This window comes from Delphinus delphis, chromosome 12 (assembly GCF_949987515.2).
Source record: "Delphinus delphis chromosome 12, mDelDel1.2, whole genome shotgun sequence".
NCBI classification, from domain to species: domain Eukaryota; kingdom Metazoa; phylum Chordata; class Mammalia; order Artiodactyla; family Delphinidae; genus Delphinus; species Delphinus delphis.
In genome coordinates, this window is record NC_082694.2 from 37,699,348 (window position 1) to 37,714,850 (window position 15,503).

At 41.6% G+C, this 15,503-nt stretch overlaps 1 protein-coding gene and 1 pseudogene across 7 annotated transcripts in view; one reads left to right on the top strand and one right to left on the bottom strand.

Moving 5' to 3' along the window:
- The window catches only part of EHBP1 (EH domain binding protein 1), a 491,141-nt gene that overhangs the window by 369,765 nt on the left and 105,873 nt on the right, over nt 1-15,503 (bottom strand). The gene's annotated exons all lie outside the window — the stretch shown is intronic.
- On the top strand, nt 3,484-5,361 carry LOC132434868 (non-histone chromosomal protein HMG-14 pseudogene; annotated as a pseudogene).

Below are 15,503 nucleotides of genomic sequence, written 5' to 3' on the forward strand. Positions count from 1 at the left end.
TAGTGAAGTTGAGCATTTTTCATTTGCCTGTTGGTCATCTGTATGTCTTCTCTGGAAAAATGTCTGTTCAGGTCTTCTGCCCGTTTTTTAATTGGGTTGCTTATTTTTTTGATGTTGGGTTGTATGAGCTATTTATGTATTTTGGATATTAACCCTTTATCAGTCATATCACATATGGGCACTTTAAAATCATTTACTAAAGGCATTCTGTGAAGGCAGACAAGTTAAAAAAAATTTCTCTTCCCTGACACTAGGGTTCATGGTCAGTGAAGGATAGCTGTATCAGTCTCTGTCTGCCCTGGCAGGGCACATTTGCACAATACTTGAACCAGACTGCTCTACAGGGCACCAATAGGACATGATCACTTTGAACTGCTCTTTCTTGATCCATGCTTGAGGCCAAAGGTATCTGATAAGATATTGCAGGCATCATTTCTTCAGTACCAGAAATCTCTCCAATTTCTGTCTCCCAGGCTTCCTTCATGTGTTCACCCTCTTCTGGTCTCTATAGTTCTTTCTAACCCACTAAAATAAACCCAAGGTCTCCCTCTCTGCCCAGTGATTCTCAGACTTTTTTGACTCAGGCTCAGCTGGGTGGGGCAAAATGTTCCAAGACCCACATATTATAGTCTTGCCTGCTTTTCAAAGAATTCCCTGATAGCGATGCACTGTTGCAGTGCGAGCACATTTTGTGCAAGTCATGTGAATATCTGCTTTAGCAATACTGGTATGGATGATTTCTATATGTATCACAATCCATATTTGTTTTAATGTTTTGTTATAAAAAATTATAGGTCACAAATTGAGTTGACCTATGTAGATATCACTATCTTATTGTAGGGTTAATCAAACAATCCATGTCAAACAAAATAGATGATGATGGAGGTAAACGAAGGGTAATTTATAATTAAAAAGCAGGAATAGGGCTTCCCTGGTGGCGCAGTGGTTGAGAGTACGCCTGCCGATGCAGGGGACACGGGTTCGTGCCCCGGTCCAGGAGGATCCCACGTGCCGTGGAGCGGCCGTGAGCCATGGCCGCTGAGCCTGCACGTCCGGAGCCTGTGCTCCGCAACAGGAGAGGCCACAGCAGTGAGAGGCCCACGTACCACAAAAAAAAAAAAAAAAAAAAAAGCAGGAATAACCATTGAAAAGTACAATACAGAACTGATATTAATAGGAAAGCAGTCTTCCTGACTATTGAGGATACTTCAACAATCTGTCCATGCATGTTGATAGGGGGAGCTTTGCAAATATTGCCAAGTGTTGCCTGACAACCAGGTGAATACTAAGTAGTCACCTCAGTAAACTCTAGTTATGTTTTAAAATTTTATTTATATATACCAAATACTACTAACTCTTAACAACCTAGCAGTTATTAGTAGCTTTTAGACACATATATACATGCGTGCGCGCACACACACACACACACACACACACACACACACACTGAAAATCTAGGGCATCAACAGCCATTTGCTAGTAAGATCCAAAGAAAAGACATGTATTTTGGGATCAATCTGTGGGACATCAGGAGGATGCTTGTGGCCTACCAGTTGGCTATGGTCCATACCTTGAAATTCATCACTGCTTAGGTGGTTGGCTTGGCTTTTTGACTCAGCTTCTCAAGATGCTGGATCACTAGTCCTGTTTCATCCTTTGCCGCTACAGGCACATCCCAACCTTGTGCCCTGGCCAGCACTCCAGTGCTCCCTGGCCTGGACCTCCAAATTCCTAGTCTCTCACTAGAGTCCCTCTCTGGGAAGGAGAATCAGATGTTACCCAGTAACTGGACAGACTCCCTGTTACCCCCTTGCAGTATCTGTGATGTCATAATGGGAGGCCTTGAGTGACACATGGTGAAGGTGAGTCAGAAGACCTGCTCACAGGCCACCTCTGCCTTGGCAGCTGTTTGACAGCAGGTGAGTTACCTCACTTCTCAGCGTAGAGTTCTCCTCTACAAAATGGAAATAATAATACCAACCTCATAGATTTCTTGTGAAGATCAAATGGAATAATGTAAGTGATAAAGCATGGTAAAGTATAAATACATTTATAAAAGTAATACGTGTTATTGTTGCAGAGAGGTAATATTCATGCAAGCATCTAGATTGTTCTTTTTACAAACTATGATATTAGAATGCTATGATGTATAAGAATGATAAACAATACAGACTGTCTGTCAAGCATGAAGGTCAAATGCAAGGATCTCACAGACGGAAGACACTATTGAGAAGGAATACGAATTCCTGATTCCACAATCCTGAGACATGTTATAAGGAGAAGTAAATCTCTCAATGGTCCTGAATCTCCCCCTCCCTCTTTTTTCCCCCTTCTCAAGGCTTGGAGAGCAGGACTTAATTCAGAGTAATTCCAAGCATCAGAAATGTAGGTTTTTTTCCCTCCATCCCAGTCCCTGGGAGGACAGCGGCTGAAGAATGCCAGGAATTTTTCCCTCCACCCAGTCAGGAATGTGTCCTGCTTGAGGTGCTTAGCAGGAATGTGAGGGCTGCCAGATAAGACCCACAGCCGTGGTTGTGGGCCTGGGGCAGGGGAGGGAGCTCTCCTCCACCAACGAGGCCTTCCTCAAGAGCCCCCAGAGGCTGCTCTCTGGGTAACAGCAGAGACCAGAGCCAGTGTTGCAGGACTAACCTCTGCAGACAGTGAGTGAAGAGGCAGCTTAGCCAGATGTTCAAAACAAAGACATAGCAATGTTTTCGGTCTCTGGAGGAAGCACTGTCTTTGGGATCAACACAGACGTGGGCTGGACTGCAGACTGTCACTTACCAGTTAGCTGCGTGACCTGGGTTAGCTACTCTGTGAGCTTGGCTTTCCCCACTATAAAATGCAAATACTACTACTACCTACCTCTTATGGTTGTGAGGAGGATTGAATAAAATAGTGTATATAAAACACTTAGCATAGCTATAAAGCCTATTTTTACATGCCTAGCTTTTAAACAGTCTCAGTGCCCTGCATATATTCAGTGGCACAGTATACAGTGTGTTTTCATATTTGTTACTTCTTTCTAATTGCATTAAGCAATAGTGTGAACTTGAGTACCCTGGGGATGATTGGTAGATACATACATTTTTTTTTTTTTTTTTTGCGGTACCCGGGCCTCTCACTATTGTGGCCTCTCCTGTTGCGGAGCACAGGCTCCAGACGCGTAGGCTCAGCAGCCATGGGTCACGGGCCCAGCTGCTCCACGGCATGTGGGATCTTCCCGGACCGGGGCACGAACCTGTGTCCCTTGCATCGGCAGGCGGACTCTCAACCACTGAGCCACCAGGGAAGCCCTATACATCTTTTAAAACAAGTAATGGAGTGTCTGTCATCTTTGGCAGTTATCACAGGCCTGGTCTTAGCTCTTGTCCACACCCTACCCGTATCCCAGTTTTTTCAGTGAGTTTCCAGTCAGTTCCAGTCAGGAGAAAGCTGCCTCCTCCCCCTCCTCTCCCTCCCCGCCCCCCCCCATCTCCCGGAACACACTGATATATTGGACCAGAGTAGCTGCTGCTCTCATCCAGCTTCCTATGGGAGCTTGGAAGAAGCTGTTGTTGGAGGTCAAAGAGAAGCTCAGAAGCTTTAAGGATTCTGTTAGGTAGGCTTGCCCTTGAGCGGCTCCTGGGGCAGCCAGACTGCCTACCTGATCCCCTTATGCCTGGGTCTCAAAGTTTAACCTATGTTGGAGAAGGTCTGCCCTGCCCCAGGTCCCTAGCAGGCTTCTCTGCCTTTCACTTTGCTTCTGCCAGCTTTTCTGAAAGCCAGGTCAGGAAGGCAAGACTTAGTCCCTGCCTTGTTCAGAGAGGAACTCCTGGAACAATGTGGTTCTGCAAGCTGCCCCTGACCTTGGTGTTCCTGAAGCCATGGCACGGCTCCACTTCCCCAGGTCCCAAATCTTGATGCCTACAGTTACAATGGATCTGTTGTGTCCTTTCACAGACTTGATCTTGGATTTTCAGTCTCCACCTGGCACAGTGGAGATGAGGATGGCAGCTCTGACCTATTTCCTGTAGTCTCTGTGGGCTTCCTGACAGTTCTTTCTTTCTGGGGCTTGGTTCTCTTTAATATCAGCCATGCACTCTGGACATAGAATCCCATGTCCAGATGGGAGCAAATGTACCTCTCCACTGATTGCCTTAATGCTTCCAGGCTGGTTCTTGCATAATGTCATCCACCCCTCACTCCATGAATCTCAGAGAAACTTCAATCTTTATTGGTAGTAAATATTTTCTGGGAAACACATGTAAGACTATTGCTTTATTGACCTTCTTGAATTCTTAAGGGCATGGCCTAAGGCAAGCTGGGACCACAGCTTTCCGAATTGGCAGGTAGGCTAGTGAGCAAGGGCCAGGCAATGGCCTGTGAGAGGGACACAGGATGGGGTTTGGAGACACTGTCCTACGTGAGAGTTTGGATCAGGGACAAGGGTCAAAGGCAGACTCTAAAGGATGTAGCCAGCTCTGTTATGGTTATGGCCTTTGTTGGTGCCAGGTAGGAGATATTCCAAGGTATGATTAGACAGGAGGTAAGGGAATAGAAGGCTGCCTACATGTGGCCAAGCTCTAGAAGGCTCATTTATTAGAGCAGGATCCAGGTCCAGGGAAGGATGAATGGCTAAAGAGAGATGGAAAACCAGGGCCCTAGTCACTAGCTAAGGTTCAGAGCCATGTCAGGCATTTAACGACTTCTTTAAAACATCTTACAGGCGGTGGGCCCAGCAGCCAATGGGCGGGGGCGGTGGGGGGGGCGGCCCGGACGACGGGTAGGAGGAGCCCGCGGCTGGGGGACGCGGTGGGGAGGAGGAGGCGGGGGGCTCCCAATCCGGTTCCATCCGGTTCTCCCACCGCCCCCGCCGCGGGTCCCAGCAGCGGCAGAGGCCAGGCAGACCAGCTTCGCGAAGGCTCTCGGCGCGCCGCGGCCCGCAGGCACCCGGCACGCGCCCGCCCCGCCGCCACGATGCCCAAGAGGAAGGTGAGCTCCGCCGAGGGGGCGGCGAAGGAGGAGCCCAAGAGGAGATCGGCGAGGTTGTCAGCTAAACCGGCTCCTCCAAAAGTGGAAACGAAGCCAAAAAAGGCGCCAGGAAAGGATAAATATTCCAACAAAAAAGCGCAAACAAAAGGGAAAAGGGGAGCAAAGGGAAAACAGGCTGAAGTGGCTAACCAAGAGACTAAAGAAGACTCACCTTCAGAAAATGGAGAAACTAAAAATGAGGAGAGCCCAGCTTCTGATGAAGCAGGAGAGAAAGAAGCCAAGTCTGAGTAAAATCACACACCTGGTCCTATCAGTGGTCCCTGTTTCCCTTCTTGTACAATCCAGAGGAATATTTTTATCAACTATTTTGTAAATGCAAGTTTTTTAGTAGCTCTAGAAACATTTTTAAAAAGGAAGGAATCCCACCTCATCCCATTTTTTAAGTGTAAATGCCTTAGTTTAAGAGGTGAAATCATTTGCTGGTTGTTTATATTTTGGTACAACCAGAAAATAGTGGGATATTCAATATGGGAGGCTTTGATTGTCTTGGGTGTAGCTTTTATATCCTGTAATACAAAGCATACTAAATGGCAGTTTGGAGTCAGTTGTGCATTTAATGTCTTAAACACTTTAAATTACTTCTCTTCCCACGTTGTTTTTGGTAGAATTGTTTCCTAAAGCAAACCACTCACCCCTTGATCTTGGCTCTCCTGGGCAGAATTTTGTGCACTCTGTAACATCTTTGGTCGTGGTAGTCCAGTTCTTCTAGTAACTGTTAATGTGCTGTCAACGATTGACAATTTGCGTATGTAGTGTATGTGATATTAAATTGTTAATTAGTGGGACTTACGATGTAACAGCATATCAATATTTGAAGATATTGGTACTTGATATCCTGTGAAGGAAAATTTGCCCCCAAATTTTAAGCTGGAAAGTCACTGGAATAACTGTTCAGAAAAAAATCACAACTACATGATTTTTAAGGTTTTTGGTACGTATGTTGAGAATTGTGTACAAATTGAAATGTCTGTGTACTGATCCTCAAAACAACCAATAAAATCTCAATTATGAAAGAAACAAACAAAACAAAACAAAAAAACATCTTACAGCATCAGGCAAATGTGTGTCCAATGCTGAAAGCCTTGAGTACCAGCCTATATTTCTTCCCCAGATACCTTCTCCTGGTAATTTATCTATTCACCTTCCACTCGTGACTGTGACTCAGTCACTGCTTCTTCTAATCTATTCAAACATTCTAACTGCTTTCAGCTTTGCTCAACACTAACACCCCACTCTACCTTTTGCTTCTTATCTCTGGATATAATGCTTACCCTAGGGATGTTTCATGTGTCCCCAAACCGTTATTTTTCCCTCAAATATGCTGCTCCTCCAGTCTTCCCTGTCTCACTGGCACCATCAACCTCCATTTTCTCAAGCTAGAAACCTGAAGGAAATCATAAACTCCTTTCACGTCTCCATCTACCATGTTCATATATCACTGTAGTGGCTATCTCATCTCTGTTCCACCATGGAATAGACCTTGGGCTGTGGTGGACACCACCCGTGATTACCAATATCAAATTCTTCTTTTCTGGGCATATGAGAGACTACACTTACCATCCCAATTCCAGTTAAGTGCAGCCGTACAACTAGTTTGGTCCAGTGAAATGTGAATGAAAATTCACATATTATTTCTGGGCTAAAGTAGTGAAAAACTCTCAATTCTCTTTGCCTGAAATAGCTCTTGTCCTGTTGTGAAGGCAGAGGTCTTCTGTTGAGATGGTGAGTCACCAAATCAAAGAAGCCTATCTAACTGAGGCATCTCAGGAGGGTGGCTGCTTTGCTGAGATGCTTGAATCTGCAGAAGATGCTGCACGACTGACAAACTTCTGCAGTAAGTCACTGAGCTGTGGGGATCATTTGTTAACTGTAGCATTATCCAGCTTATCCTAATACAATCACTAAGGCCCGCTGATTTTACCATCTCATATTCCTCTCCCCTCTAGTCCCTCTGCTGCTCTAGCTCAGGACCTCAACATTTCCTACCAGAACTATTGGAAAAGCTTAAAACTTGTCTCCTTGCTTCCAGTTTGGCAACCCTCAGACTCATCCTTCCAACAGACACCAGAGTGGTCTTTGTGTAACTCAAATCCAACCATGTGTTTTGGGTTACTCCGTTTCATTGGCTCCCCGTCACTGACATGACAGATAGTATGATATGACAGATTGCTTCCCTAGCCAGCCTCATTTCCCATCTCTTGTTCCCTTACATGTTATAACCAGCAATATTTAAATGTTTGTGATTTCCAGAATAATCCATGCTTTTTCATGTGTCCATGCCTTTGCTTATGCTGTTTCATTTATCTGACACATCTTTATACACCCTTCATCCTCTTCTTTGCCTGGCCAATTCCTTACTCTTTGAGACTAGGTTCTAATACTACATTTTCTGGGAAGCCTTCCTGTTGGATTTAACATCCCTCCTCTGTACCCCCACAGCATCATCTACATCTACAAATCATTGACTACATTATATTGCATCTCTTGATGGGTCTCCCTCCCCTTGAGAGTAAAAACTTGACTAGGTGGATGCCTGTAACAAGGTAGACGCTTAGTTATAAGAAACACTGAGGTAATGAGATTCAGTGGTAATGTGAACCCTCAGGGCTCATCCGTGGACACAGGATTCCAGGATGATGGGCTGTGAGGTAGACACAAGTATTCAGTCTGAGAGATCAGTCACTCTAGTGGGCATCCAGTTCTGGCAGGAGTAGGGGGTGAGGGTCTGACTTCATGCCAAACATAACAAATGGTGGACCTGGGGCAGGGATTGTTAACTTTCTGCCCTAGACAAGATTGGCTCAAGAACCAAAGAAACATTGCACTGAATGGGCACCATGAAGAGACACTGCTTTGAGAATCTTGGGAAGGTCGAAGCAGAGGAAAGAAGGTGGTATCTGATATAAAGTTATAAAATCATTGACACTCTTAATAGATTGGGCTTAGGCAGCAACCACACAGTTTGACCTTCTTGAATGACTGCTATAATAAATGCAGTAGTTTCTTGCCATTTCTGGTAGTTACGTTCTACAAAGTTGCTGGGAACACATTAGCAAGTATGGAACCATTGCTCCTAGGAAAAATGCAGGGTTAGGTTTCCTGAAAGCCTGTGGTCACATTTTCATCAACCAATCAATGCATAACCTTGTTTTACCTGTTTCTGTTTAAAGATACCTTATTTCTTTATTTAATATAATATGGATTCATTAACATCGAACTCTTGACCAGCAACACTAACTTAAGCCTGAACAAAGCTTACCTAACACACATATTTTGTTCTATAAGGTGCTTCTTGTGCTTAGGAAGACTGGAAAACACTTCAGCAATACACTTGGGAATCATTTTAAACAATGAAATCACCCAAAAAGCCTTTTTGAAAAAAGACCACTAAGTAGACCACCAAAAAGACACTTGTTTACAGTATGAGAACTTGACACAGTAAGGCAGAGCATTGCCTTGTTCCTCCTCAACTGGGAAAGTGCATGCCAGAGGACTCAAATTTTTCACTGCTCTGTCCATATCCACAATGACCATGAAAGTGCTGTATTGATTTTGGAGTTACAAGTAATTTTCATCAAGTAGGCAAATTTGCAAATATGGAATCCACAAATAATGAGAATCAACTATAGCTACAATTTACTGAACACCTGCCACATAGCATTGAACTAGGTGCTTCATATATACACATGTTGCCAAGTTTATCAACTTTTCACTCTTCAAATGAAATGCCTCAGAGTTAAAAATGGTGGACATATCCTGAGATCCATAGGCTATCACCAATAGAAAAAGCAGGACTTTATAATAATAATAATGTCATATAATTTTCACACCAAGCTTAAGGATGCATTTCTGGAGCTGGAAATTTATAATAGGCTGGGCTTCTGCTCCTTTTGGAAACTTCTAACTCAATAGTCTGGGCTCTTATAGAAAACTAAGAATACATTGCACACTCAGCAACAGGGATGCAAAGAATATTTCTTATAGGAAACATACCCAGCACTTAAAAGCATAATCATCTTCCCAAGCAATATGATGAGAAGCTAAAAACAGTCAAGTAAACAAAGAGACAAATATTTCTTTCAGGAATCTGAGAAGTTAGCAAGCTTTAGAACATACTGTCTTGAAGTGTCATGACTTGTGAAACGATGATCTTGTCCAATCATCTGTGCATCCACAGTCTTCTTATCTGCCGCTTGCTTTCCACTCAGATCAGTCTGGACTCTGTTCCAAACTACATGGTGCTTATTGTTCCTCCTCATCTTTACTGTTATCACTATGTCATTCTCTTCCCAACCAAATCACCCTTGACCGGCAAGTCTCGGTTCATTCCTACGTCTTCCATTAACCTCTCTTAGACCTCCTCAGTCCTCTAGGTCTTTTTTTTCTGTGAGAGGATATGGACCACCCAAAATCTAGCTCACTTTTCAAATCAAAGTGAAACAATAATGCACACCTGTCAGGACTTAAGCAGGATAGTGTGTAAATGCCCATAGCACAGGGCCTGGAACAAGGGATATGCTCAACAATGTTGGTGTTTCTGAATCTGAATGGTGTTTTTCACTTTGGTTCATAAAAATTCACTTTTATTATTCACTTTTATCACCCCTTCTGAAGCAAATTTTATGAAGAAAAGGATAACATCACTAGAGACAAGGCAACAGCAAGAAAGAACATGCTTTGGGCCAGTGATTTCCAAATTTTGAATTTTCTGGACCAGTGTAGGAATTTTGGGAACTGACCTCAGGTTGCTTAATAGTTCCCTTTTGCCTAAAAGCTCTCTAATAACACTTTTACCTTATGTAATAATTATTACAAAATAAACATTATAAGGGCCAAAAGGTAAAAAGGACATAATATCAGAAATTTTTGTTCTGAAAATGAATGTATTCAGCTTCAGGAAAAACTCAACTCATTCATGTACCCAATTATCCTTTTGTTCATTCATTGGCCAAATATTTATTAAGTGATATGCACCAGGAATTTTTCTATATGATGAAGTACAGGGGTAAACATGACAGGGAAGTTTTCTGTATTGATGAAGCCAATTTTTTTTTTTTTTGGTATCAGAAAACAGATCTGGGAAAGCTCATGACCAACCAGTACCAATCCAGTCACTGGACCATACATTGGCTTTTAAGAGCTATGACGTGAGTATTTAGTCACTGATGTCAGGTCCAGTCCCTGCTTCTAAGCCCTGAAGGAAGGAACAGGGAGATGTCACACTTTACAGAGGCTGGGAGTGTAGAGGCAGAAAAACAAAAGCAGCTCCTCTGAGCAAGCATCTTCTGGCTCTGGGGCAGTGAGTGTGCCAGCCTGAGAATTGGACCTCAGGCTAGTTACTCTTAGTGAGTACAAGCCCCTCATAAAAAATCCTTCTAGAAGTCATCATTTTTGACAATGAAGGGCAACGACATATATTTAGCCTAAAGAGACCTGAAATATAGGGCACAAGAGATTTGAAACAGTTGTCAAAGTGTGGAGATAAACCCTGAGAAAAGCAAGGTGGGGATAAAAACCTGGCTCTATTTGGGGAGTTCCTCAGTTTGTTTCTCACCAGGATTCAAAAGAAAATAGCTAGGTGTTGTGAAATATGAGCTCTCAAAAGTGCTATAGAAAACTTTTAGCACTGTTAAACACTTGGAGCACTCAGCCAACAAAAATAAAACATTTGCTCTTATTCTGAAATCCCGAATTAAACTCAGGTCAGAGTAACTGTTGTGTTTCATTCTAGCATGCCTTAGGGAGAAATTGGAGGAAAATCCCCAGGGACTGATAAGCCCTCTGTAACATGTTGAGTTGTTGGATTGGATAGAGAGAACACCATATATGTATGCATATATATACATACATACATATATATGCACTATACTATATATGCATGTGTATATATATATATACACACATATATATGCAATATAGTATATATATTATATATAGTGATTTCTTCCTAAAAGTCACAATTAAGGGAATGTTGCACCTAACATAAACTATCAGAACTTGTCACAATACTTTCCATATATAATAGATTGAGAGCTTCACACGACAATCTCCAGTGTCCTGGCCTAAAATTGATAGAATCAAACAAAGATACATTCTGTATTCCAGAGGAACTCTTCAGAGCTCAAATAAGTATTTACTGAAAACAACACTACATTTTCCAGGGCCTCACTCCTGAGAGGGCTGTGCCCCTGCAGCATCACACTGCAAAGAAGAGGGGAGAGGAATGTAAGTGCCAGCTTCCTGAACACAGTGGGAATAAGACCGAAAAGAAAATGATCAAGAAACCATAAGCAGAAGGTTCTTGTCACAGCATTTTAGGATTAAAAATAAAAAGATTTACTAAAATTAGCCACAATGTAAAACCCCAAAGTAGAAAGCTTTAACTAAGGCAAATGGCCTCCACACTTTAGACAACTTTATCAACTTCATGCTATAAACCATAGCAAGCAAATTAATTATTCCCAGATGCTGGGGATGAAGAATGCTTGCTGAATTGTTTTGCTTCCCAAACTCTTCAGTATAAACACACACTCACAGGATTGCATTCCCTTTTTTGGCTCCCAACATGCAAGTAATTATACACTGTGCAGGATAATGGTGGGTGAGCTCTCCTCTGAATACCAAGCAAGTTCTGGGTTCTGTCAGCCTGTTAGATATCATGTCCACAAACATTTTTCTGTGACAGTCTTTAGTAAAAACTTGTAAACAAATTGTTTCAAGTTTATAAAAAAAATTTCAACAGCAGCACAAGACTCATTTCAAAATTATTCCAAACTCCTTAAGAGCTGGAGAGGGCAAAGTTCATCTCAAATATAGTACAGCTCTTATCTTGCATCAAGAATAGTTTTCTCTGCAATCCCTATGACAGGGGGTCAGAAATCATATTAGTAGTCTTTACATTTTTATATTCTTCCCATTTTGCCAATATGTAAACAAAGAGGAAAAAAAAACAGATTTTGAATCAACTGTGAATTGAGAATGTGTTTAGGATTAAAACATAGATTCTCTGAACATGGCCAGAATAATGAGAGTAGATGGTCATTTTTCCATTCCAGCTCCAAATTTTCACAGGGCAAATGAAATGTACTTGGTGTTGGGTGAGTCACCTAACATGGAGGGTTTTTTGGGCTCCCTGGGCCTTAATACTTCTTGGAGTAAATAAACTCAGTGGATTTGTTTGGGGTCTTTATATAATGAGGCAAAGGTGTATGTGTGCACATGTGTGTGTGTGTGTGTGTGTGCGTGTGTGTGTGTGTGTAAATGTGGTGGTGGTGGTGTGATAAGGAAGGCACAGGGAAAACCTCAGGAACTGTTAAGGAAAAAAACACATTTTCTACGGAAGGAAAGAAAGGTTCTATAGTCCTGCCAAGTGCAACACGAATGAGGGAAAGTTCAAGGAAAGTTGATCTCTAAAAATAAATAAATAAAAGGAAATTCAATGAGAAAACAATATTCAGGTCAGGTCTAAGCCCAGAGAAGAACGCTCATTCAGAACTGGGCTGTCATCCTGCTTTTTATGAAGTGAGCAGCTGCTGGTTATTGAAACCAGCCCACACAGTTGGGTCCCTGCCGCCATGGCAACACTCCTGTGTCTGTGCTGGAGTGGCCAAGGCACAATGGGTGGTTCCAGGGCCTGGAAGCATTCTGGTTACAGATTAGGGAGGGGTTTTTGTTTTTTATATATATGGGGAGATTTTGATTCCTCGGTTTGTGGTTGGGTATTGGAAACTTTTCCTACCTATGATAAAGTCTGACTTAAGGGGCAGATTTTCATGCCAATAGCAGCATGGAAGGAAAGCATCAAGGTGTTCAACAGGCAAATGACTCATTTCCAGTCTCATTTAAAATTCTCTTTTCCATGTACACACAGCTATATTTAAAATAAAATGCCTTTCCATAAAAAAAATAATAATAATGAAAAATAAAATAAAATAAAATTCTTTTTTACAAGTCTCTAGTAAGCTCTGGGCATTTGTACCTGGTCCCTTGTATTGACACCTCAGAATGTTTTTGAAAAAAATGCTTAGTTTGCTTTTTTATATTTGTAGTTTATAATAACACATGGCCCTAAAAGGAAAAATTATCATAGTCTTATGAATTGAAAAAGCTAGCTAAGAATTAAAGACTTTGAAATTAAAAATACAGACTATAGATTATATATCATATATGCAGAGCCTCAATTATTGGCACATTTAAGTATTGAACTCACCATCTTGGTTTCATTAGTTCCGCAAGTAAAATATTTATCTACGAGCTAAGTGTAAAGAAAATTGCAACACAACAACCTCATGATGTAGCACAGTAATAGCATAGACTTTGGAGTCAAACTACCTGAGTTCCAGTCCTGTCATTTATTTGCTGTGTAGTCTTAGACAAGTTACTTAAATCTTCTCTGACACTATCTCCTCATCTGTAAAATGAGGATAAGAGTAACCTATCTGGTAAAGATTATTAAAGGTATTAAGTGGGTTAATATTTGTAAAGTGCTTAGAAACTGTGTTTGGTTAATGTTAAGTCCTTAGAAGATAGACAGATAGATAGATAGATAGACAGACAGATAGATAAAGAATTTTAAAGGACCTCGTTCTTAAGACTCTGGGAAACGTTGCCTTTGGAATTTAGCACAGCACAGTGTATTTGTGTACCTGTGTCCCCTCTCAGGAAATGTTAGACTTCTTATTTATGTCTATGGCTTATAAGTCAGAGCCATGCTTAAGGCTCCTTCACTGAGCTGATTTGTGAATTTAGCCTTTTTGTGTGTGTTGGGGGAGTGCTTTGAAAAAATACATACTGGAGCTTCTGATTCATTTGGATCCCTACAAATGCTTAAGTGTTTGTTAAAAGCACAAGGCACAGTGCTTGTTAAACTAAGCAAGTGCTAAGATGCAGCCCTCAAGCTGGAAAACCTATCCCAGTACCCACTCATTCTAGCAGCAGCCAAGGAGTCTCAGCCTCTTGGAGATGGAAAACCCAGTGCCTTTTCGCTTACATAATAGAATGAGATGCATCATTTCATTTCATTTTTAAAATTATTTATTTATTTTTGACAAATAAAAAGCAAATATAGTTAAGGTACATGTATATATGCCCTGTAATTTCTTAAAAATTGTGGAATTGCATTATCTTCTACAGTGGGCCAACCTAACTAAAACTGGTCCTGTTGTATGATCCTGTTCTCCTGTTTATACTTCCTTGGTTAAGTGAAAGAGGAATATCTGTTAGGTATCAATGGCTGCAAAGTGCTTTTACAGATCTTGTTTTGGGATAATTGAATGCTTTCCCACACAAATATGCTATTCTGCCATTCAGAGGATTTATAACTTTTTGGAATCTAATGTATCTGAGGCTAAGAGGTTAACATTTTAGCCAATGTTCTCAAATTTAGTCACATGCCCTCGGTTCTAAGATCAGGGATCAAAAGTCATCCTGGGACCTCAAAGAAAGAAATCAACATCTATTTCAGTTTGAAAAATGGCAAAATCTTATTTTCATACAATGAAGATTTTTTTTCTTCCTTTACAACTGTTCAAAGTGGGGTTACATATCTGGAGAGGGGGTATGCTTTAGTGTAGGACTGCATGCTGAAAGGACTAAGACCGAAATACACAAATAAAAAATTCATTTTTAAAAAATCAAGATCTCCCTGTAGTTTGACACATATCCCGTTTTCTAAGAAAACAAATGTACTATCCGATCCAGTAAAACTTTCTTTGGGAAATCTTTTGGAAGCAAAATTAGAGAAAGGCAGTATTCCATAGTTGAAGGAAACAGAAGCTGTCACCTAGAAGAAACTCAAACTGAGTTGAAGCTATGACAGTTTGAAAAGATACAGAATTGATCAAATTGACGTTATTGTTCCAGGAGGTTTAAATGGAAACTTGAAAAAAGTGGTCTCCTTTTTCTATATTCTACTCCAAGAACTGAAGTTGTCTTATACAAGAATGTTGATGCTAGCATTTAGCTGTACTTAAAAGAGAAGGCAAATTATGAGGTCCAGGAAAGCTGTCCTGGAATAACAGTCAGGAGACCTGGGATACAGTTTCACTTTGGTCACTTGTCAGTGTATGGCAGGTTACTTTGCCTCTCTGAGTTATAATAACCATGGTGATGATGGTAGTGATAGAAGCAGCAGCAGCAGTAGTAATAGCTGCAGGAGCAACAGTAGTAGCAGCAGGAACAGCAGTAGTAGTAGTTGGAGCAATGGCAGTAGTAGTAGTGGCAGCAGCACTAATAGGAGAAAGAGGGGCAGCAGCAGTAGTATTAGTGTTAGCCGTAGCAGCAGCAGTAGTAGCAGCACAGCAACAGTAGTAGCAGTAGCAGTAGTAGTAGCAGTAGTGGCCACAGTGGTAGTAGCAGCAGCAAGAAAAGCAGTATTGGTGTAATAGCAGCAGCACAGAAATAGTGGTAGCAGTAGTGGTAATAGTAGTAGTTGCAGCAGCAGCAGTAGTAGCCATAGTAGTAGTAGGAGC